The 24,135-nt window shown below is 42.6% G+C and overlaps 1 protein-coding gene across 2 annotated transcripts in view; it reads left to right on the top strand.

Annotated features, from left to right (window-relative positions):
* The window catches only part of LOC124722111 (potassium voltage-gated channel subfamily H member 2-like), a 1,246,495-nt gene that overhangs the window by 919,169 nt on the left and 303,191 nt on the right, over nucleotides 1-24,135 (top strand). The gene's annotated exons all lie outside the window — the stretch shown is intronic.

Here is a 24,135-nt window from a genome sequence, read left to right as displayed (position 1 = left end):
GGATTAGATGGAAAGTCGTTTAATCTAAAAAAAAAAAAGAAAACTTTGTGTGCGCCAAAAACAGAGTCAGCTACTTCGGTTATCTGCCCCTGGTGCACACCTGACCTACATCTGGCTAACGAAGTAAGACATCTTTATATTCTTGAGATTCTATTCAAACATATGTCTGGCAAGAGACATCCGCGATTCTGTCTGTAAAGGATTCAGAGTTTTCAGCATGTTTTATTCTCAAAGTGGGTAACTTATTCCGATAAAAACTAACACTTTCTGAATGAATCTGGTTATTCCTGGCATCACCAGACAATTTAAGTCACGTAATATTCAAATGCAACTCACTCGACCATGCGCACATAAACCCCATATCTCTTAGTCCATTCAACGAAGGATAATCAGGGGAAAGTTTTTGTACTGTGGCTGGGGGGAGGGTAAAGAAATCGTGCTAAAAATCCTGACCTGTGCGGTGTGAGCATGGTGATGGGGATGGGTTTAAAGGTCAATTTCTAACGTTTTACTTCACTATCTCGAAAACTGGGGCCACTGTCGAAAATATTTCCCAGTAAAAAATTTAACTAAATTAAATTTCCTACCAGAAATTGCTATTTGTTTTCCTTCACAGATTGAGCAAGTCAATAAAGCGTTGGTCCACGTCTGGCACTTATACAAGCTGTTATTCAGCTTGGCTTTGATTGAGTTGCTGGATGTCCCACTGAGTGATATCATTCCAGATTATGTCCAATTGCCGCGTTAGATAGCCAAAATCTCGAGATGGTTGTAGGGGTCTACCCATTATACTCCAAACGTTCTCAATTGGCGAGAGATCAGACAACCTTGTTGTCCAAGGTATGGTTTTGGAAGCATAAAGACAAGCTGTAAAAACTCTCACCGCGTGCGGGCGGGCATTATCTTGCTAAAATGTAGGCCCAGGGTTGCTTGTCATGAAGGGCGACACAACAGGGCGTAGAGTAAAGTTGACGTACCACTGTGCTGCAAGAGAGCCGTAAGGTGGCAACTAACGGGGTTCTGCTGTGAAAATAAATGACGCCTGAGACCATCGCTCCTGGTTGTCGGGCCATATGTAAGCGACAGTCAGGATGGCATCCCACCTCCGTCCGATGAATCTCCAAAAATTTCTTCACTGGTCATCAGCGCTCATTTCTAAGAGGAACTGATCACTGAAGACAGTTTTACTACAGTCAGTGAGATCAAGGCCGAAAATTATAATAATTTGTCTGCCTGTACATTTTCAACAAATCTACCGATTTCCATCCCATTATTAGAATGTATTAAAAATAGTGTTTCCATGGTATAAAATTTCTGTTTACTGTTAAATGAAGTAGGTTAACAACAAATATTAGTTGTCTGTATCACACAAAAGTGCACCAGAACCGTATTATGGGAATAATGTGTTTTGGGGCTGTACAGGGTGGAGAGGTCGGGTGAAGGTTCGAAGCATAAGGGAAAGTACGTTGTCGATTTGTGATCATGCTCTTTCCTCCTACATATGTCTGTAAACTGAAGAGCAAACAGGTGATCCTCCATTCTCTTTACCGCACTACGTCACAAAAAGCTACTTCAGGATGACTCACAAAGTTATACCGGCCGTTCCACCACTCGGCTTATGAAGTGCGCAGACATACCCCAAGGGGTGTTTATTTCCCACTGAGTGCGTTAACACTACATGATGAGTTACTAATAATACTAAAGCAAATGGACAGATTAAATAACACAGTTTCAGAGACTTGACTGGTCTGATACAGATATGATTTTATGTATATAGACTGAAGCAGCGAGTGAAAATTTATACCATTTCCGGGAATCGAACGTAGATCTTTTGCTTATTAGGCAGGTGCGTTAGCCACTAAGCCACCTTGGCACACTGGTTCACACAACTGCACGGATTACCCTGGCACGCCGTCCTCCTCAATCCAAATTGCTCCTTACACACGAACAGATTTGCCAAGGCTCTCCATGTTCTGGAACGGTACCTCAGCATGGAGCATAAATGGGGGATGCAGCCTGCAGTCCAGGAGCAGGTACTTATACAAATGAAATGACACAGTTTGAAGGACTTCACTGGTTTCATACAGATATCATTTTATGTATATAGACTGAAGCGGCGAGTGAAAATTTGTAGCAAGGCCAAGTCTCCTGCTTTTTAGGCTGGTCTGTTAGCCACTAAATCACCTTTGCACAGAGGTTCACACAGCTGCATATATTATCCTGCCACGCCAGATTTTCACTCTGCACTTCAGTCGGAATATATATAAAAACGTATCTGTATGAGACCAGTAAAGTCGCTGAAACTGTGTCATTTCATTTGTATAAGCACCTGCTCCTGAGTGTGAGGCTGAATCCCCCATTTACGTTAGCTGCTGAGGTTTTTTTTCTGAGCACTATGGGACCTAACTTCTAAGGTCATCAGTCCCCTAGAACTTAGAACTACTTAAACCTAACTAACCTAAGGACATCACACACATCCATGCCCGAGGCAGGATTCGAACCTGCGACCGTAGCGGTCGCGCCGTTCCAGACTGTAGCGCCTAGAACTGCTCGGCCATCCCGGCCGGCGCTGAGGTGCTGTTCCAGAATATGGAGAGCCTCAGCAATTCTGGTCATGAGTGAGGGGGAGTTTAAAGTGGACTGTGGTGGTAGTGTGAATTTGGATCGAGGAGGGAGGCAGGCCAGGGTAATCTGTGCAGTTGTGTGAACTGCTGTGCCAAGGTGGCTTAGTGGCTAACGCGTCTACCTGGTAAGTAGGAGACCCCGGTTCAACTCACGGCCTTAGCACAAATCTTGATTCGCCGCTTCAGTCTATATACATAAAAGGATATGGACAGAATCTGCGTAAATCTCTGCCCACTGAGCTCGTGTTCATATAATGGAGTTATTTTCAATTTAATAAATGAGTACCTATTTGCAGTGAGCTATTACGTAAAAAAGTTCAGTGGCTGGAGCTATCAACAGTCTACCACACTAAAGATCCTGTCCTAAGTGTAACGCGTTGGCCGGCCGGAGTGGCCGTGCGGTTCTAGGCGCTACAGTCTGGAACCGAGCGACCGCTACGGTCGCAGGTTCGAGTCCTGCCTCGGGCATGGATGTGTGTGATGTCCTTAGATTAGTTAGGTTTAATTAGTTCTAATTTCTAGGCGACTGATGACCTCAGAAGTTAAGTCGCATAGTGCTCAGAGCCATTTGAACCATTTTGTAATGCGTTGTCAATATGTATTCGACAATGTTGATATTACCTGTGCTGTCAAGACAGACAGCATCAAGATGCCACGTTTAGCAATCCATTCCTTTTCCTAACAAAAGTGTATAAATCACTAACAGCAATACACTTACAAATTAAGTACTTCTCCGACATTGTTTATAGGAACACATTTTATCTAAAATGTCACTTAACCACTGAAAACAAGTGCTCAGTAAACTGAAAATAACTCCACTGTATAAACACGAGCTCAGTGAAGTTCTTTTGTCTACTTACATAAGAGAACTTAACAGAAAATACTGGGGGATACAGTCTGTCTGTAAACTGAAAAGCAGGTAGTGCTTGTGCTGGAGGAAGCCTCATTTCTCGGAAGAACTCCACAGCAGCCGTACAGGATGACTCAGAATCAGTTTCCCCTGTGGTAGTGTAACACAGTGTGCAGAGATTTGCCTAGAGTCTGTCTACATCCGTTTCTTCTGATTGTGTTTTAGCAACTCATACCTGTATTCAAAGTAGTGTTAGCACACTTTGAAAAAACTGCACACCCCGTCCCCGGAAGTGTTTGTGTAGCTTTTAGCTAGTGATTCATAAGGCGAGCTGCGAAAGGAATCAGTATAGCTTTGTAAAATACCTTGTAGTTCCTTTTATGACGTAGTGCGCAGACGGTGGAGTTGCCTACTTGCTCTTCAGTTTCCCGACCTATGAAGGAGGGACTTGGATGACCGCAGTCCGGCAACACATGTTCTCTCACACTTCTACACTGAGGTGACAAAAGTCATGGCTTACCTTCTAATATCGTTTCGGGCCTTCTTTTTCCAGGCGTAGCGTAGCATCTCGACGTGTAGAGGAATCAATAAGTCGTTGGAAAAATACTGAGCCATGTTGCCTCTATAGCCGGCCGTAATTGCGAAAGTATTCCGGTGCAGGATTCTCTGCACGAACTGACCTCTCGATTATGTCCCATAAATGTTCAGTGGCATTCATGTCGGGCGAGCAGGGTGTTCAAATCATTCGCGGCCAGAATGTTCTTAAAACTAATCGCAAACATTTATGGTCCGGTGACATGACGCATTGTCATCCATAACAATTTAATCGTTGAATGGGTGCAAATGGTCTTCACGATGCTGAACATTCCATTTACAGTCAGTGATCGGTTCAGCTGGACCACAGGACCCAGTCCATTCCGCGTAAATATAGCCCACACCATTATGGAGCCGCCACCAGATTGCACAGTGCCTTGTTGAGAAGTTTGGTCCATGACTTCATGGGGTTGTGCCCCACTCGAACTCTACATCCGGGCTTACCAACTGAAATCGGGACTCATCTGACTAGGTCACGGTTTTCCATTCATATAAGGTCCTTCCCATATGGGCACGAGCCCAGGAGTAGTGCTGCAGGCCATGCAGTTTTGCTAACAAAGGCATTTGTGTTGGTCGTCTGCTGCCATAGCCCATTAACTCCAGATTTAGCCGCATTGTCCTAATGGATACGTTCGTCGTACGCCACACACTTATAATGGATGCGTTCGTCGTACGCCACACATTTATCTCTGTGGTTATTTCACGCAGTGTAGCTGGTCTGTTAGCACTGACAGCACTACGCAAACACCACTGCTCTCGGTCGTTGCGTGTAGGCCGTCTGCCACTGTGTTGTCCGTGGTGAGAGGAAATACCTCAGATTTGGTATTCTCGGCACACTCTTGACACCGTGGATCTCGGAATACTGAATTCCCTAACGATTTCCAAAATGGAGTGTCCCATGCGTCCAGCTCCAAGTACCATTCCATGTTCAAAGTCTGTTATTTCCCGTCGTGCGGCAATAATGACGTCGGAAACCTTTTCACATGAATCACCCTAGTACAAATCACAGATTCGCCAATGCACCGCCATTTTACACCTTGTGTATGCGATACTACCGCTATCTGTATACAAGCATATCGCTATCCCATGATTTCATCACCTCAGTGTCAAGTTCACCCCCGTCTTTCCGCCCTGTTGTACCCCAAGAATACAATTTATCCATTAATACACAACTACTGCACCTAGATGTTGTACAAACATTTAATATTTGTTCTTAGCCCTCTTCATTTAAGCCGGCCGCGGTGGTCTCGCGGTTCTAGGCGCTCAGCCCGGAGCTGCGCGACTGCTACGGTCGCAGGTTCGAATCCTGCCTCGGGCATGGATGTGTGTGATGTCCTTAGGTTACTTAGGTTTAAGTAGTTCTAAATTCTAGGGGACTGATGACCACTGATGTTAAGTCCCATAGTGCTCAGAGCCATTTTTTTTCTTCATTTAACAATAGCCGGCCGAAGTGGCCGTGCGGTTAAAGGCGCTGCAGTCTGGAACCGCAAGACCGCTACGGTCGCAGGTTCGAATCCTGCCTCGGGCATGGATGTTTGTGATGTCCTTAGGTTAGTTAGGTTTAACTAGTTCTAAGTTCCAGGGGACTAATGACCTCAGCAGTTGAGTCCCATAGTGCTCAGAGCCATTTGAACCATTTAACAATAAATATCGATTTAATATCATTAAAACACAATTTTTAAAATTGGCGATTTTTCCATCTTCTGTAACGAGAAAACTATTAGTCCTAGAGAAAAATAAATAGGACGTGTTTTGTATGAAACTTAATGTAGTTTAATTATGTACTGGGAAATATTTTCGCTGGAAGCTGCGGTTTTTGAGATATTCAAAAAACTTAAAAAGTTAACTTTACATGCCCCCCCACCTCAATGGTCACACCCCAGCGGTCAGGATTTTTACTATATTGTTCATGACACTCCCCATACCACTGTAGATAACGTTGCGAATACTCGAGTTTTTGCCTCAGTCGATATTTTTTTGGTCTTCGTTGTCTGGGCTATAACATTCTGAAGAAATGTGTGCACATTTTCATTCGTCTTTCCTGAAAAAGACTATATAAAATTACTCAACGAAAATGAAACTTCCTGGCAGATTAAAACTGTGTGCCAGACCGAGACTCGAACTCGGGACCTTTGCCTTTTGCAGGCAAGTGGTCTACCAACCGAGCTACCCGAGCACGACTCACGCCCCGTCCTCATAGCTTTACTTCTGTCAGTACCTCGTCTCCTACCTTCCAAACTTTGCAGAAGCTCTCCTGCGAACCTTGCAGAACTAGCACCCCTGAAAGAAAGGATATTGCGGAGACATGGCTTAGCCACAGCCTTGGGGATGTTTCCAGAATGAGATTTTCACTCTGCAGTGGAGTGTGCGCTGATATGAAACTTCCTGGCAGATTAAAACTGTATGCCAGACACATAGTTTTAATGTACCAGGAAGTTTCATATCAGCGCACACTCCGCTGCGGAGTGGAAATCTCATTCTGGACTCAAGGAAAAGTTTATTACAGGATTAACTGCCATTGCCACAGGTGACGAAGCCACAGGAGCTGATGGGTTTAACACAGTTGCTACAGGGGAACTGTCCTGCACCTTTTCGCCCTCGGTAGACACCGTTGCATCCCCAACTGCCTGGTTTAAACACTCTTTAAACTTCCCAACATGAGTGCCAAAATTTTCTGCTGTAAGTGGTGTAATGGAACCATATTTGGCTCATTCGCTAGACAATAATTATTGATAATGCCTTCTACAGTGGAAGTATTACGGCGACATGCGCCTTTCCCTTAGCTCTAGTCCTAACCATTCTTCATCTGTACCTACATTCGAAAATTTTGCCAGCTTCCACACAAAGATAATAGTATCAAAATAAGCAGCATAGTACTACACTTCCGTTAAAAAGGCAACATATCAGTAATAATAAACAAATATTGTCTGGAAAATGTTGCTTCACTTAAAGTGGAATTAACCAGGCTTTATCTCGTTACTCTATTAAATGAAGCTGTAATTTGAAATAAATGTTCTCGGGCTTTCTTATTCTGGTTTTCGGGTAGGCAGTCATCAAGGTGGTTCCAGAATAATAATCGTTCAACACTCACGGGCAGCGTCTTCAGGCTACCATGAGGATGATGTCGCGGTGGTCGCCGCTGGGCACAGCATGTGTAGCCGACGTGTGGCGCAGCAGCAGCTGACCGCACGAGCCTCCACTACGACGTGCAGCCTGGCAGGCAGTTGTCCAGCAGTCAGATACCAGTATTCACAAGGCTAGAGTTATAAAACTATAGTAGGCTACCGTAGACTACGGTAGTTTTCGTAGTAGTTTTGGTCAGCTGAGACCATAACTACGTTATCTGCACATTAGGTGTGTTGCAGGCCTATCGGACGTCACATTTCGATCGCCTTGTTTGCTTGCGTGATCAGTCTCTTACAAGGTTCCATTAGAAACCGGCAGCCGTAAACCATTTAGAAACCGCGCGAGGATACACAAAGGTCTGCATAATCTACATAACTTTTTGTTCTTCACAGTTATCCTCTTTTATGTTACTTGAAAATTAACAGTATGTAAAGCAAAATTGAAACTGTCAATGTTTAATTCTCGTTTTATTCGAAAATTGTTGATTCGTAACGTTGAACAGAGGGATGCTTTAGTAAAAATAAAAAATACAGATTTATCATATAGCGCTAGAAAATGCAATTACCTGAAAAACAGGTAAAATAAAAAGCACAAAATAAAAGATATCAAACATTGCTTCAGTACTTTGTTGAGCTTGTGTAAAACAGGTTTCTCTTACTCATAAATGCCGGCCGCTGTGAAATGCCGGCCGCTGTGGCCGAGCGGTTCTAGGCGCTTCTGTCTGGAACCGCGCTACTGCTACCGTTGCAGGTTCGAATCTTGCCTTGGGCTTGGATGTGTGTGATGTCCTTAGGTTAGTTAGGTTTAAGTAGTTCTAACTGTAGGGGGCTGATGACCTCAGATGTTGAGTCCCATAGTGCTTAGAGCCATTTGAACCATTTACTCATAAATAACTTCCGCTCTTATCAATAATAACAGGAGACTTTTGCCTTTAATCATGATGAAGAACGTTCCGTTGAGTACAAAATAGCAACAATAATTATATAGATTCACTTATCCAGAATGAATTTTCACTCTGCAACGGAGTGTGCGCTGATATGAAACTTCCTGGCAGATAAAAACTGTGTGCCGGACCGAGACTCGAACTCGGGACCTTTGCCTTTCGCGGGCAAGTGCTCTACCAACTGAGCTACCCAAGCACGACTCACGCCCCGTCCTCACAGCTTCACTTCTGCCAGTACCTCGTCTCCTACCTTCCAAACTTTTACAGAAGCTCTCCTGCAGGAGACGAGGTACTGGCAGAAGTGAAGCTGTGAGGACGGGGCGTGAGTCGTGCTTGGGTAGCTCAGTTGGTAGAGCACTTGCCCGCGAAAGGCAAAGGTCCCGAGTTCGAGTCTCGGTCCGGCACACAGTTTTAATCTGCCAGGAAGTTTCAGATTCACTTATGTTTGTGCATGTAAACTGTACTTGCATCAAAAGTAATTACTTTGGTTGCGTAAAAACGCAGATGTAATGTGATCAACTAATGTTTATTAATAAACTACTCAGTGGACTAACACTGAACGATAGGCGGTTCTAATTATGTGCAAAACAAACAAACAATCAAAAAACGAAGAGAAATCATCAGCTCCCAGTTTCTCTCACACACATTCGTTTATGTTTCTTTCCTTACTGATTCTACTAATTCTACCGGTAATACTACTGTTGTGGTTGGCAGGAGAGCCAACACCGTGTTACTAGAGGAAGCCGAAAGGCACGCGTTTTAGCTCACGCAGGCTGGCGTGAGGTCTGGAACAGGACAAGGAAATTAGACTTTAGAAAAAACGGACGTAGCTGGTGGAATACTTAACTTTAATCGATTAATGGTGAACGTCGCTCTTGACGTTACATGATTCACAGTATCAGTAGTAACTGGTAATGGCGCCTTGCTAGGTCGTAGCAAATGACGTAGCTGAAGGCTTTGCTAACTATCGTCTCGGCAAATGAGAGCGTATTTTGTCAGTGAACCATCGCTAGCAATGTCGGTTGTACAACTGGGCGAGTGCTAGGAAGTCTCTCTAGACCTGCCGTGTGGCGGCGCTCGGTCTGCAATCACTGATAGTGGCGACACGCGGGTCCGACGTATATTAACGGACCGCGGCCAATTTAAAGGCTACCACCTAGCAAGTGTGGTGTCTGGCGGTGACACCACAGCTACCACCACTTATTAAGTTATTGATGTACTGTACCAAAACTAACGAGCCGAAGTTTTGTTAGAGCGGAACGCTACACAAGGCGCACACACCTGATGCACCCCTGTACACAGTGTCGTGCCCGGCCAACTCGAACAGACAGCAGCATGTTACCAAGCCCAAAAGCCCCAACTGCCTGGAAATGGGAACTGCTGGCTGCTCGCAGTGTGCATGCAAGCACGTCTGATGAAGTGAAGTCAGAGGACACTGAAATCATATAGCGTAGGGCCGTCCACCAGGAAATAGTGCATAACCGCGCAAATATGTTATTCTGGATGTCTTTTAGTAGCCACGAACAGGCTAAAAGGTTGCAGACTAGATCCTAGTTCTGCACACCATTTATATAGAATGGCCAAGCTAGGCGACTGGATAGGATATCAGCTTAGGGGTGATAAGACAAAGGCGTAATTGACAACAAGGTTATTTATTGGAAATAAGGGATGCATATGTTACACGTAGGGAGAAGCATTGCGGAGAAACTTAGTCTCTCCAAGATCGATCTGACGCATGCCAAGGGCAGTAACAGAGAGAGAGAGAGAGAGAGAGCGAGAGCGAGAGCTGCCTCCCAGGACCGCTATGGGTAAAACTCCTTCCCAGGGCCGTTATGGTAAAACTCGCACAGTCTGAGTGGGGAAAACACATTGGTTGCATGGAAAGTGTTGCTATGTCAGCGCTGAAACTGCAGCGTCAGCACTGGCGCTACGGCAAGTGGGCCCCGTTTCCCTGCCCGAGTCTCGGAAAATTGAGGCTGTTGCAATACTCAATAATAATTACACATCGTATAGTTTATTGTAACTGTGTCGGGGAATATGGCAGTTTCGTCTTGAAATCATGTCTCTAGAATTCCCGATCTTCCACGATTAAAGCACACATATCTATTGCCATTCCTCTCCTACTTGTACTCAAGTCGTACATCTTACGTCACAAATTTTCGTTACTTCACCTGTGTAATGGTCTTTTTATCTAACTGTATCTGTAAATCAGTGTATGCAATTAATTATAATTTGTCTGATTCAGGCAGTGTTTGTGGCAATGGAATCAGATATTTTGTCATGTTGTAAACTTCGATACAGTATGAAATTGCTACTAGTATGGCGAAGTGTGCAATACAAGCTGCGTCTGACATACTATTCTCATATCATGAAGCACTTGTTAACAGATGATACAGATCCAAATATTTTACCAGTAGTGCCTTGCAACGATCGAAACGGTGTTTTTAAACCCACAGAAGAACGTCCATATCGACAAATGCACGTATTTTCTGGCTGTTCTATGTTTTAGCACTAAAATCATTATTATATTTTTTTTTATGAAAGTGCTAAGATTGTGATGTAATCAAGGTATAATACGTCTCTGTACGGTATGTCAATGAGTGTTGTCTCACATTAATAACAAAAAAGCAACCACATCCACAGGGTGTATCTATAATAATACAGCATTTAGGCTAACTCCTCCATGGGATATCCAATGCAACGTAAACCATACAGAATATCCAGAACACCTACTTATCTTCTATGTCCAAAGTTTTATGTAATCTAATGAGCATATACTGAACACCCTTGAAACCACCACTTTTTGTGCAAGTACATTAACTGATTACCGCTCTTCGTATATATTATATAGTATTTACAGTAAATACAGATATCCTGTATTTGCATTTTATATCCAGATATTTGCATGTTTCTATATTTTTCCTTACTTTAAATCGTTTTTTCCAAATTTGCCATATTTCTCTATATTTACCACATTTTCCATTTTTTACACATTCTGTGTATAACTGTACAGAAATATTTGTTCTCTTAATTCTTACACTATCAGGTTTGTTTATTACCCAACAATGATTCAGATTCCCACACCAAGCCAGAGAATCTACAATGTGTTTACAATATCACTTTTTTTTCTCATCTTCCAACTGTCCAGCCAGAAAGAAACGTCTGACAACACACAGTGATAACCGCCAAAGCCAACCGTTATGATCACTAAATCATACATGCAGTGTGATGAAGGTGAATGAGATCCATTTATAATTTCTCACATGATATTAGCACAGAATGCGGGTGTTGAAACTTTATATATACTTTGAAGATAGGATATGTATATAACAGTTGGAAATAAATGTTTGGAATATTGATCAACTGCAGCTATCAAAGCTTCTTATACACTGCGGGCTATTAAAATTGCTACACCAAGAAGAAATGCAGATGATAATCGGGTATTCATTGGACAAATACATTATACTAGAACTAACATGTGATTACATTTTCACGCAGTTTGGGTGCATAGATCCTGAGAAATCAGTACCCAGAACAACCACCTCTGGCCATAATAACCGCCTTGATACGCCTGGGCATTGAGTCAAACAGAGTTTGGATGGCGTGTACAGATACAGCTGTCCATGCAGCTTCAACACGATACCACAGTTCATCAAGAGTAGTGACGCGTATTGTGACGAGCCAGTTGCTCGGCCACCATTGACCAGACGTTTTCAATTGGTGAGAGATCTGGAGAATATGCTGGCCGGGGCAGCAGTCAAACATTTTATGTATCCAGGAAAGCCCGTACAGGACCTGCAACATGCGGTCTTGCATTATCCTGCTGAATTGTAGGGTTTCGCAGGGATCGAATGAAGGGTAGAGCCACGGGTCGTAACACATTTAAAATGTAACGTCCACTGTTCAAAGTGCAGTCAATGACAACAAGAGGTGACCGAGACGTGTAACCAATGGCACCACATACCATCACGCCGGGTGATACACCAGTATGGCGATGACGAATACACGCTTCCAATGTGCGTTGCTGCAAACGTCGTCGAACTGTTCGTGCAGATGGTTGTTGTCTTGCAAACGTTCGCATGTGTTGACTCAGGGATCGAGACGTGGCTGCACGATCCATTACAGCCATGCGGATAAGATGCCTGTAACCTCGACTGCTAGTGATACGAGGCCGTTGGGATCCAGCACGGCATTCCGTATTACCCTCCTGAACCCACCGATTCCGTATTTTGCTAACAGTCATTTAATCTCGACCAACGCGAGCAGCAATGTCGTGATACGATAAACCGCAAACGCGATAGGCTACATTCTGACCTTTATCAAAGTCGGAAACGTGATGGTAAGCATTTCTCCTCCGTACACGAGGCATCACAACAATGTTTCACCAGGCAACGCCGGACAACTGCTGTTTGTGTATGAGAAATCGGTTGAAAACTTTCCTCATGTCAGCACGTTGTAGGTGTCGCCACCGGCGCAAACCTTGTGTGAATGCTCTGAGAAGCTAATCATTTGCATGTCACAGCATCTTCTTCCTGTCGGTTAAATTTCGCGTCTGTAGCACGTCATCTTCGTGGTGTAGCAATTTTAATGACCAGTAGTGTACATATCAAAGATGTATGTGACAGATGAATGAAGTCAGAGGAACTGACTTCGTCCTATTGTAATCACTTAGCACAGTTGTGATATTTGCGTGTGTGTGTGTGTGTGTGTGTGTGTGTGTGTGTGTGTGTGTGTGTGTGTGTGGGTGGGTGGGTGCGTGCGTGCGTGCGTGCGTGCGTGTGTGTGTGTGTGTTTGTGTGTGTGTCTGTGTGCATTCCAGTTTCTCTTGGGAGCTTCAGACTGTACCCCAGACCCAATGCTAATGCATTCAACTCCGAACACTATTCCGGATGTAACAAAGGTAGGCCGAGCGGTTCTAGGCACTACAGTCTGGAACCGCGCGACCGCTACGGTCGCAGGTTCGAATCCTGCCTCGCGCATGGATGTGTGTGATGTCCTTAGGTTAGTTAGGTTTAAGTAGTTCTAAGTTCTAGGGGATGACATTAGAAGTTAAGTCCCGTAGTGCTCAGAGCCATTTGAACCATTTATAACAAAGGTAGATTCACCTCTGCATACTGCCCCTATATGTAACGATCGTGGATCCACCAGTCCTGGATGAAATGCAGGTGGATCCACCTCCGGAACCTATCCCGGATATAATGCAAGTGGATCCACCTCCTGGTACTACCCTGGACTGAACGCTGGTGGATCCACCACTGAACTGTACCCAGACGTAACACAAGTGAAGTCACCTCTGAATCCTATTCTGAATTTCCTTTTACTGTGAGGATCCTGGCAAGAAACTGTCATGCGCACACAAAATAGCGTAATTGTGCTAGGTGTTTACGACAGAATAAAGTCGATTCCTTGAACATTATCTCCATGTGTTACATGCGTCTTGGGTCTCGGGCGTATATAAGACTATCTGATAGCTGCAGCTGATCAGTGGTCTGAACATTATTTTCATTTGTTACATGCACCTCCACCACAGTGCATGTATGTCTTGTATGTTGTATGTTATGTATGTTGGCTTTGGCAGTTAGCATTGTGTGTCGATGGTTTTTTTTTTTATAGATGAACATTTGAAAAGCTAGACAAACTGATCTGGGAAACAGTTTGTAGATTCTCTGCCTTTGTGGGGGAATCTGAATCTCTGTTGGATGCCAAGGAAAACTGGTATGGTAAGCAATAAGAGCAAAACTATTCTTGTACATTTACACACAGAATACAGAAAAAATGGAAAATATAGAAAAAATATGGAAAATATGGAAAATGTAGAAAAATATGTAAAACATGGGGAAATATGGAAAAAATCCACATACAAAATAGGAGTCCAGGATATCAGAATTTGCTGTAAAATACCAAAGGAGAGTGGTAATACGTTGACATATTTGCAGAAAAAATGATGATTTAGTGGGTTTTTATTGCATACGCATTACTTTAGATGATCCGTCGGACATAGAGGATAAGTAGGTGTTTTCCCTATTCCGTACAGTTTGCGTTGCATTGGAAATCCAATTGTGGAGTTGGCAAAAATGCTGTATACACACCCAAAGGAGGTAGCTCTTTTTTTTTCTTTTTTTTTTTAAGTGAGACACCATACATCGACATTCTCAATAGAGGCTGATAACATGTAGATATTTCAGTTCTTAATATGATTACATTGTGATCTTAACGCTTCCTCTGAAAAAATTGGCCAGCATAAAGGAATAATGATTTTAGTGCTAAAACGTAGAACTGACAGACAATAAGACCATTTGTTGTCATGGATAGTCTTCTGCAAGGTTAAAAAGACGCCATTTTAATCACTGTATAGTATTGCTGGAAAAACATTTGGGTCGGTATCACGTATTAATAAGAGCTTTGCAGTGTTGGAATGGAACGCCAAAGACAGCTTATGCGAATGCTGTGCGACGCTAGTATCGACTTCATGTGTATCGCGGTGTATTGCATGGAAAAATATCTGATTCTGGTGTCACACAAACCATCTCTAACATACCAATTATAATTTCTTACCTACACTGAGTTATAGATACACTTAGAAAAAAGAGCACTATGCAGATAGCGTAATGGATATTTGTGGCATAAGTTGTAGGACTTTAATGTAAGCACTAGGTATAGGAGAGGCATGACACCAAATATGTGTGCTTTAATACTGGAAAGATGGGAATTTCTAGAGACATGGTGAAACTGCATATTCCCTACATATTGGAAATACTGCATCAGCAATAGGCACAGCGGATAAAAAAATTAGCAGGAAAATGCTGGAAAAAACGTCGAGGAACTATAAAAACCTATGACTGTGTAATGTAAACTGGTGTTGGGTGATGTTAAAATGCATGTTATATGGATCAAGTATCTGGACTAATGCATAAGCTTTATGTAGAATCCTAAGTTCAGATTAGGTCACGATCTGTGGTTGTAAAGCGCTTCAGACAGAATACATTAATATTTTTCCAGATCATGACGTTGTAATAGGGGGTGACTTCAACTTACCAGGTGTGGATTAGGAGTGTTATGCCATCAAAACTGGTGCCAGAGACAAGGATTCGTGTGGCATTGTTCTGCATGTCTTGTTCGTAAATTACCTTGAGCAGATAGTTAGAGAACCAACACGTGAGGATAACGTCTTAGACCTCGTGGCAACAAACAGACCTGAACTTATCGAATCAGTTAACGCAGAGGAAGGTAACGGTGATCATAAGGCTGTGACAGCATCTATCACGACGGGTCCTACTAGAAATGTTAAGAAATGTAGGAAGATATATTTGTCAGCAAGAGTGACAGGATACAAATTCCAGAATATCTCAGCAGTCAGCATCAAATATTCGGTGATGAGGACGAAGATGTGGAGAACAAATGGAAAAAAATTCAAAGGCATCACTCGATATGCCCTAGAAAAGTATGTTTCGAGTAAGGTCGTAGGGGATGGGAATGGTCCACCATGGTCTAATAGCCCTGTTAGAAAAGCGCCACGTAAACAAAGAGCACTTCATCTCAGATTCAAGAGAAGTAAAAACGTAGCTGACAAACAAATGCTGAACGAAGCGAAAATAGCGTAAGGAGAATGTGTGTGAGATCTTATGGGACTTAAAGACTGCTAAGGTCATCAGTCCCTAAGCTTACACACTACGTAACCTAAATTATCCTCAGGACAAACAAACACACACCCATGCCCGGGGGAGAACTCGAACCTCCGCCGGGACCAGCCGCACAGTCCATGACTGCAGCGCCCTGAACCGCTAGGCTAATCCCGCGCGGCGCGTAAGGAGAGCAATAAGGAAAGTGTTCAACGATTTTGAAAGTAAGATATTGTCAACCAACCTGAGTAAAAGCCCTAAGAGAATTTGGTCGTATGTAAAATCAGTAACTGGGTCAAAATCATATGTTTATTCTGTCAGCGACCACACCGACACCGAAACGGAAGATAACAGAGAGAAGGCCGAAATACTAAATTCTATCTTCCGAAGTTATTTCATCGTGGAAGTCATAACACTGTCCCTCCTTTCAATCGTCGTACGAACGTCGAAATGGCAGATATTGAAATAATCGATAGCGGAATTGGAAAGCAGCTGCAATCGCTCAGAAGCGGAAAGGCGTCAGGACCAGATGAGGTACCTACAAGATTCTATAAAGATAATGCCAAAGAACTTGCTCCCCTTGTAGCAGTATTTTATAAAATATCGCTTCAGCAACGAAAGGTACCTAACGACTGGAAAAAGTGCAGGTCATTCCCGTTTTTAAGAAAAGCCGTAAGACATATCCACACCATTATAGACCTATATCGTTGCGTCAATCTGTTGTAGAATTATGGAACATGTTTTATGCTCAAGAATTATGATTTTTTGGAAAATGAGCATCTCCTCGATAAAAGTCAACATGGATTCGGCAAATAGAGATCCTGCGAAACTCAGCTCGCTCTATTCCTCCATGAGATCCACAGCGCAGTGGACAACGACGCTTAGGTTGATACTGTGTTCCTTGATTTCAGTAAGGCATTTAACACAGTCCCGTATCGCCGTTTAATGAAAAAATACGAGCTTACGGAGTATCGGTGCAAACTTGCTATTGGATTGAAGGAAAAATTCGCGAAATTAGAGCCAATACAGAGTCTTACCGACAATCATTCTTCCCAGGCACTATTTGCGAGTGGAACAGGGTTGGAGAGATCAGAAAGTGATACCGAAAGTACCCACACCATTAGATGGCTTCCAGAGTATGATGTAGACGAAGATGCAGATGTAGACGATTATCATTTTATGGGTGTGGATATAATGCAAGACTTCGCTAGGATTTTTAAGAAAATGTAGATGTGTAACTACCTAACATCAAACCATGACTTACGTGTCCAATAAAAAGACTAGCAGGAAGGAGTAATGCTATTGTAAACTATGATAAGATTGTTACATATACCGTGGCTAAAGATCGTCGTATTACAATGCTAGAAACTATAATTTCTACGTAAATGTCTGTGTGTTTGATCCTGTGGAAACCTGTTTAAATTTATAAAATGCTAACAAACATTTTTTAAAAAAAATATGCTAGTTTTGCTCTGTAACAATCAGCCCTATGTGCTGGTGTACATTATAATGCAGATTCCAACAAAGACGAAAAGTGTGTTGTATGTGTCATATTACAGCTGGAGAAACATATTTTTCTTAATCTAGGATGATGTTTTCTATAATACCATCAAATATAGATATCACCGACTTAGGATTGTTTACTACAGACCATGTTATTCCACAGGTCTTTAGAAAAATTGCCAACTTAAACCATTTCCTATCAGTAATTTCGAATACAATATATATACATATAGACCACTCTCGTTCTGCAGTTTGTCTACTTGAGTAATAAGAACATGTGATGGTTGACCTGTGTAGAAGTACACATTCCAGGCAATCAGCACTGAGATAAGTTTAAAAGCTGTGCTCCATCGCCTGTAGTTTAATTATTTGCCTGTAAACTATGCAGGTATCTATATTACACATCCGATTCCATTGCTCTGCTGGAGTTCTGGCTATTCGTCATAAGTAAGTTTCACTTCAAAATAAGGATGCTCGAAATTGGGTTATATGTGGCGTAGAAGACTGTAACTTTAATGGAACATTTTGCTAATCATGGTAGGCAGTACCACAAAGCAACACACTAATAAGATAAGTACTGGCAGCCATACATAATGGAGCTTTTAGGATACTCTATTCGAAATGAAGTTGTAAGTGCAGAGTAGACGATCTTTGTTAACAGAAAGTCAACACTGACGACATAGGTATTCTACGTAAGTGCTATATTAAAGCTTGAGAAACATACTTTTCTGAATTCTGCACCTTGATAAAGTCATATACCATGTACCGAAAATCAAGACAGATCATACCTAAAGAACCATGAGTCCAACAGACTTCAACCATTTCCTATCAAAGATTTATTTCTGCAGTATGTCTGCTGGGGTAATAAGGACACAAGGCACAGGGCAGATGAGTGGGGCAGAAGTACATCTTCCAGGTGCGTTTGATTAAAGCATTGGTGTCTGGGTTACAGGCAGGATCCCCCGTTTTGTTCGATGCTGAGGTGCTATTCCAGTACTGTAAGAGTTTCTCTGCAAATATGTTAGAGTTTAGGGGGAATACCAATTCGGCTGAGGCGTGAATGGGACTTTGGATTGAGGAGTGAAGCGTGCTGGGGTAGTCTGTGCAGTTGTACAAAGCCACTGTCCCAGTGTGACGCAGTGGTTAGTGCATCTGCCTTGTGAGCAGAAGACCTGGGTTCAAATCCCAGCATTGATACAAATTTTCCTCCATCACATCAGTCTACATATATACAGGGTTATTACAAATGATTGAAGCGATTTCACAGCTCTACAATAACTATATTATTTGAGATATTTTCACAATGCTTTGCACACACATTCAAAAACTCAAAAAGTTTTTTTAGGCATTCACAAATGTTCGATATGTGCCCCTTTAGTGATTCGGCAGACATCAAGCCGATAATCAAGTTCCTCCCACACTCGGCATCAATGAGTTCGAAAGCATCGTTGATGCGAGCTCGCAGTTCTGGCACGTTTCTTGGTAGAGGAGGTTTAAACACTGAATCTTTCACCTAACCCCACAGAAAGAAATCGCATGGGGTTAAGTCGGGAGAGCGTGGAGGCCATGACATGAGTTGCTGATCATGATCTCCACCACGACCGATCCATCGGTTTTCCCATCTCCTGTTTAAGAAAAGCCGAACATCATGATGGAAGTGCGGTGGAGCACCATCCTGTTGAAAGATGAAATCGGCGCTGTCGATGTCCAGTTGTGGCATGAGCCAATTTTCCAGCATGTCCAGATACACGTGTCCTGTAACGTTTTTTTCGCAGAAGAAAAAGGGGCCGTAAACTTTAAACCGTGAGATTGCACAAAACACGTTAACTTTTGGTGAATTGCGAATTTGCTGCACGAATGAGTGAGGATTCTCTACCGCCCAGATTCGCACATTGTGTCTGTTCACTTCACCATTAAGAAAAAATGTTGCTTCATCACTGAAAACAAGTTTCGCACTGAACGCATCATCTTCCATGAGCTGTTGCAACCGCGCCGAAAATTCAAAGCGTTTGACTTTGTCATCGGGTGTCAGGGCTTGTAGCAATTGTAAACGGTAAGGCTTCTGCTTTAGCCTTTTCCGTAAGATTTTCCAAACCGTCGGCTGTGGTACGTTTAGCTCCCTGCTTGCTTTATTCGTCGACTTCCGCGGGCTACGCGTGAAACTTGCCCGTACGCGTTCAACCGTTTCTTCGCTCACTGCAGGCCGACCCGTTGATTTCCCCTTACAGAGGCATCCAGAAGCTTTAAACTGCGCATACCATCGCCGAATGGAGTTAGCAGTTGGTGGATCTTTGTTGAACTTCGTCCTGAAGTGTCGTTGCACTGTTATGACTGACTGATGTGAGTGCATTTCAAGCACGACATACGCTTTCTCGGTTCCTGTCGCCATTTTGTCTCACTGCGCTCTCGAGCGCTCTGGCGGCAGAAATCTGAAGTGCGGCTTCAGCCGAACAAAACTTTATGAGTTTTTCTGCGTATCTGTAGTGTGTCGTGACCATATGTCAATGAATGGAGCTACAATGAATTTATGAAATCGCTTCAATCATTTGTAATAGCCCTGTACTTCATAGATATTTGAAAATTGAAGAGGTCTCTGGAAGCATATAGTTTCGTTTCACAGTTCTCCCTAATTACGCATGAGAAGCCGTTGGTGGCATAATTTCAGCCGCACTCCAGCCTATCAGTGTGAACAGCACATTGAGTGCATACAATTACACCGTCCGGTACAAGACAATGGCACAGAATTCCCTTGCTGATGTGTTGTCGTGTCTACCTGCTGATTTCGATCAACAGAAGGTCCCCTGCTTCCACATTGATACTGAGTGGCAACATACGTTGGACAGTTATCCCATTACAGCCACTTGTGCACCAGCGATCGCTTCTGTATCAGTGTGGGTCGGTGGAATCCGTAGCACACCCAGCCATATATGTCCAAATGGACACTGCCGAACATCTTCCCTTCCTGCAGTCAGCGGTTGAAGGGACCGAGCCTTCTCCCGTTCCTCCATTCCACCCCTAAACTACGGCCCAAGGTGTTTCTGGCCATATGCGCCTGTTTTGGGGGAAAGGAATCTGTTTCCGGCTCTGCGGAAGTTGAATGCCCACCGCAATTAATGGACCTAGATAGCCATTAGAAGACACAGTCTCGCTACAGCACCGTGCTTGCAGCATGAGCGCACCACTTGTCTCGCTATGCGAATATGCTGGCCAGTAGTGTTCCTCGTAGCTGATATAAATACGGCTGCCCAGCAAATGGTCAGTTAGTTCTGTACTCGTGTCTGATATTGTCGGCTATTGTTATCCCTATTCTATGAACTATTAAATAATAACCTTGCTTGGCACTTGGTCTTTCTCTTCGATCACAATTTGGCTTCTCTTTCTCTTTGGTCTCGGTCGATTTCCATCGTTACTGCGGAGGCTTCCACTTTGCACTTCGTCGTTTACATAGGTTGCTTTTGTCTTGTCCTTGTCCTGTCCACCATTAGTTTGCCATGTTTAACTCAGCTACTGTTTGGTGTCACGTTTTCTTCTGCAGGCAGCCCTTCTGCCATGCACCATCATATGTTTTTCTCCTGAATTCTAATGCATGCTCAAGTGTCTGGCTACTCGCAAATATAGCTTATTTACAATCTAGTGTTTACGTGCATCTTTGGTTGCCGACCCGGAAAAGTTGGAGAAAAATTGGTCAAGTATGTAACAAATTACCCCAAAATTGTAAATTGCGGCGAGAGGTGCTCATACATTGGACTGGTTACAGAAAATGCCACATGCTATTTAATTATAGTAATGCACGACAATGCACCCCTTCCAATTCCCATAATGTTTTAGTCACATACTATAAGTGACATACATAATTTTTATCATAAATTAAGACAATAATTTAACGTAGAAGAAGGTGTAATTATATGAATGAATAACACTACCTTCACTGAACGAAGATTTATTCAGCACTTGCACATACAAGAGTGCAGAGCGAACTGCCTCTGGCCAGAACACATACGGTATATATACAGTTACAGAACATTCCAGTATAATAATTCTTGACATTTGTGGATACTTCTAGAATGTACTCGAATCGAATATAGAAATTAAAATTTTACACTTCAATTGGGTTTTGAACTCATGACCCTCAATGAAATAGGCCAGTATCATAACCACTACACCACAGTTTCCTCTGCAATAATATTTGACGCCATTTTTAAGCTGGATAATAGCCTGACACAATTTTCCTAGAGGAGTTGGTGGAGGGAACCACCTAACTGCAGCTCCAGAGAGATGGTGGTTATCACTGATGACACTTTGCGCTGATGATACTTCCCCTATGATGCACAGACCAAGAATGAAGAGCTTCACACAATCGGACTCGAGAGAAAGAGAGGGGAGGGGGAGGGGACAACTTGTTTCTCTACCTTTTTAAGGCATCTTATTGGCCTAGGTCAAGGAGGGAGTGTAGTCATGTCCTCATACTGATACAATGGGTGGGTGACCTTGGAGGGGCCCTGATCTTGACACTTGTTTGATATGATGTCATAACCTTAAATTTGCAGTGTGCAATTTCCTGAGAAGCGTGGTTGTGGTATCAGGTGACATTGTGACCTTAAGTGCTTCGTCGCCCGATGCCTACGTGTGGTAAAATGTGCATAGCTATACTACTCTCCCTTATCTCTTAATTTGTTGTGTAAGTTATTGAAGTGACAATTAGAATGGGTAAGGCTGTGGTACTGACACAAAAATGCTTTCAGACAGAAATTTCTTTTGCCATGTTATAATGGAAGGAAATTTAGAATACTGCAAAGGCATTGGAGCTGTTATTTGCTGACAGAAGTCTCTTGGTGATGGAGGTACACAAAGAGGCAGCTGTAGTTATTTACGCATTGGATTACACATGTGGGTCCTATCTATGATAGCAAATTATCTTCTGGAAATGAATACAACGTAATTTTTCTGCTAAATGTATCTCTCCTCGTGATATACTACCGGATATCTACTCCAGTTTCCGCTAAAACATGTACCGAGAGTCAGATAATCAGAGTTTCGTATGGTAAGTGTAAGTGCACATCATTGTTTCGTGAGTTAAATTTGAAATCAAAATTTGTGTTCAGATACTCGTTGTGATAGTCTGGAGAGCTTCGAGACACGGTAGAGATCTATTTCTAAAAATACTTGTCATATTTCAGGAAATAAATATCTGTTGCTAACAGAATCTTGATCAAACACAAAAAGCACTATACCGCAATGTAGTATATACAAAACGTTCAAGATTGTTTCTGAAGACAAAGTCAAGCAAGTGAAGCAAACAAATGGTGTATCACATTACCGCAAATAACGAAGACATCCGACCTTATTTGCCATGAAAGTAGCCCGTACTGTGTATTAACTAAGTTGAAGCTGGCTATCCAAACGTATCACAGTCTTTAATCATTCGTCAACTGTAAATATTCCATGATGCCTGCACTCCACTACAACCTCCACACAACTTCACCCGTTTCTCTCACATTACGTTTTCTACAAATTTTTGTCTTACTTACCGCTCCAGGAGTTTCTTCTTCTGTCTGTGATCATGATTTTACATTTATTCACATATAAAGCATGCAGAATTTATTACACGAAGTGGAAATTGTGTAATTGTTGTTCTGAATTTTCCTGCAATCACTCAACGATGATACATTTCCATTCACGACAACACCTTCAGTAATCTGAGTTTGCTACTTACAGTGTTCGAGACGTCGTTTGCATGTATTGAGCCCTCTCACGCTTTTTCGTGTGCTCTCTGTTTACATAGTTTCTGATAAATAAATACTCGCTTTCCTAAGCATCGCACTGGGTTCTATAACTCAGCAGTTCAAGACAAAAAATATTTGGGAACATTCTACGTGTGCAACGATTGTACACAGTTTCACACCTTAGATTTTTGCCAAATCTACACTGTGTTGCGGGAAACTTTAGTTTTTGCAGACATTTCTTTATCGAGGTTAAAATATATTCAAGGATTTATTTATTTAATGCTTTATGAAAAGTTGCCCGCTCTCCGGAACCCGTAGAAGGATATTTGACTTACAATGTCGTGCATCTGTTCGTTACACTCTCCTTCTAAACGTGAGTTTTGCGTCAGCCGAGAAGAGCGTAATTCTGCAGGTAACCCAGTGTATGACCTAACAGGAATTGAGTATGAACACGGGGTATTTATTCATTGACAGCCATTTCAACATGAATGTCGGAGTTGCGTAAATGGAATAACGGCAATGAAAATTCGTGCCGGACCTGCACTCAAATCCATATTTCCCGCTTATCGCGAGCGATCGCCTTACCATTTGGCTATCGAAATATGACTCACGGCCACACCCAAACTTCCATATGTCGTCAACCATGTGTTTACAACCTGTACTCGTACATCCATTATGTATATTCCCGTAGAGGGGAGACGTTTTGCTTGAAAGCCGCTTGCCTCGTGTCTGCGGATAAATATTCAATCCGAAGGAACATTGCATCGTAATAACAAAGGCACCGCAATTTCGTATTATACCATTTCAATAGTTTTTTCTGGAAGGAGAATATTTATTTCTATATCATCCATTTAAGTTTTTTCACAGTAGCCTGACAGTGGTACCATAGTAAATATTCCTACGTGATTTCGATTTTGAACGTAACGTTAATAATATATGTTTCCTTTTCGCTGTCTTTTATTCTGGTACGTCTGATGACGGTTGATGCTCGAGACTTTCGATAAGATTTTACGTAGGATCAGAATTTTCTGAGAATTTCTGAAAAATCTTTTGCGGAGGGCAATTTGTGGAGACTTAAGATATCCCACATATTTCACCTAATAGATACTCGAGTTGCCTTGAAATTCTATATTCGTTCAATAAAACGCCTTAC

Source organism: Schistocerca piceifrons, chromosome X (genome assembly GCF_021461385.2).
Source record: "Schistocerca piceifrons isolate TAMUIC-IGC-003096 chromosome X, iqSchPice1.1, whole genome shotgun sequence".
Taxonomy (NCBI): domain Eukaryota; kingdom Metazoa; phylum Arthropoda; class Insecta; order Orthoptera; family Acrididae; genus Schistocerca; species Schistocerca piceifrons.
This window is presented reverse-complemented; position numbering and strand designations above follow the sequence as displayed.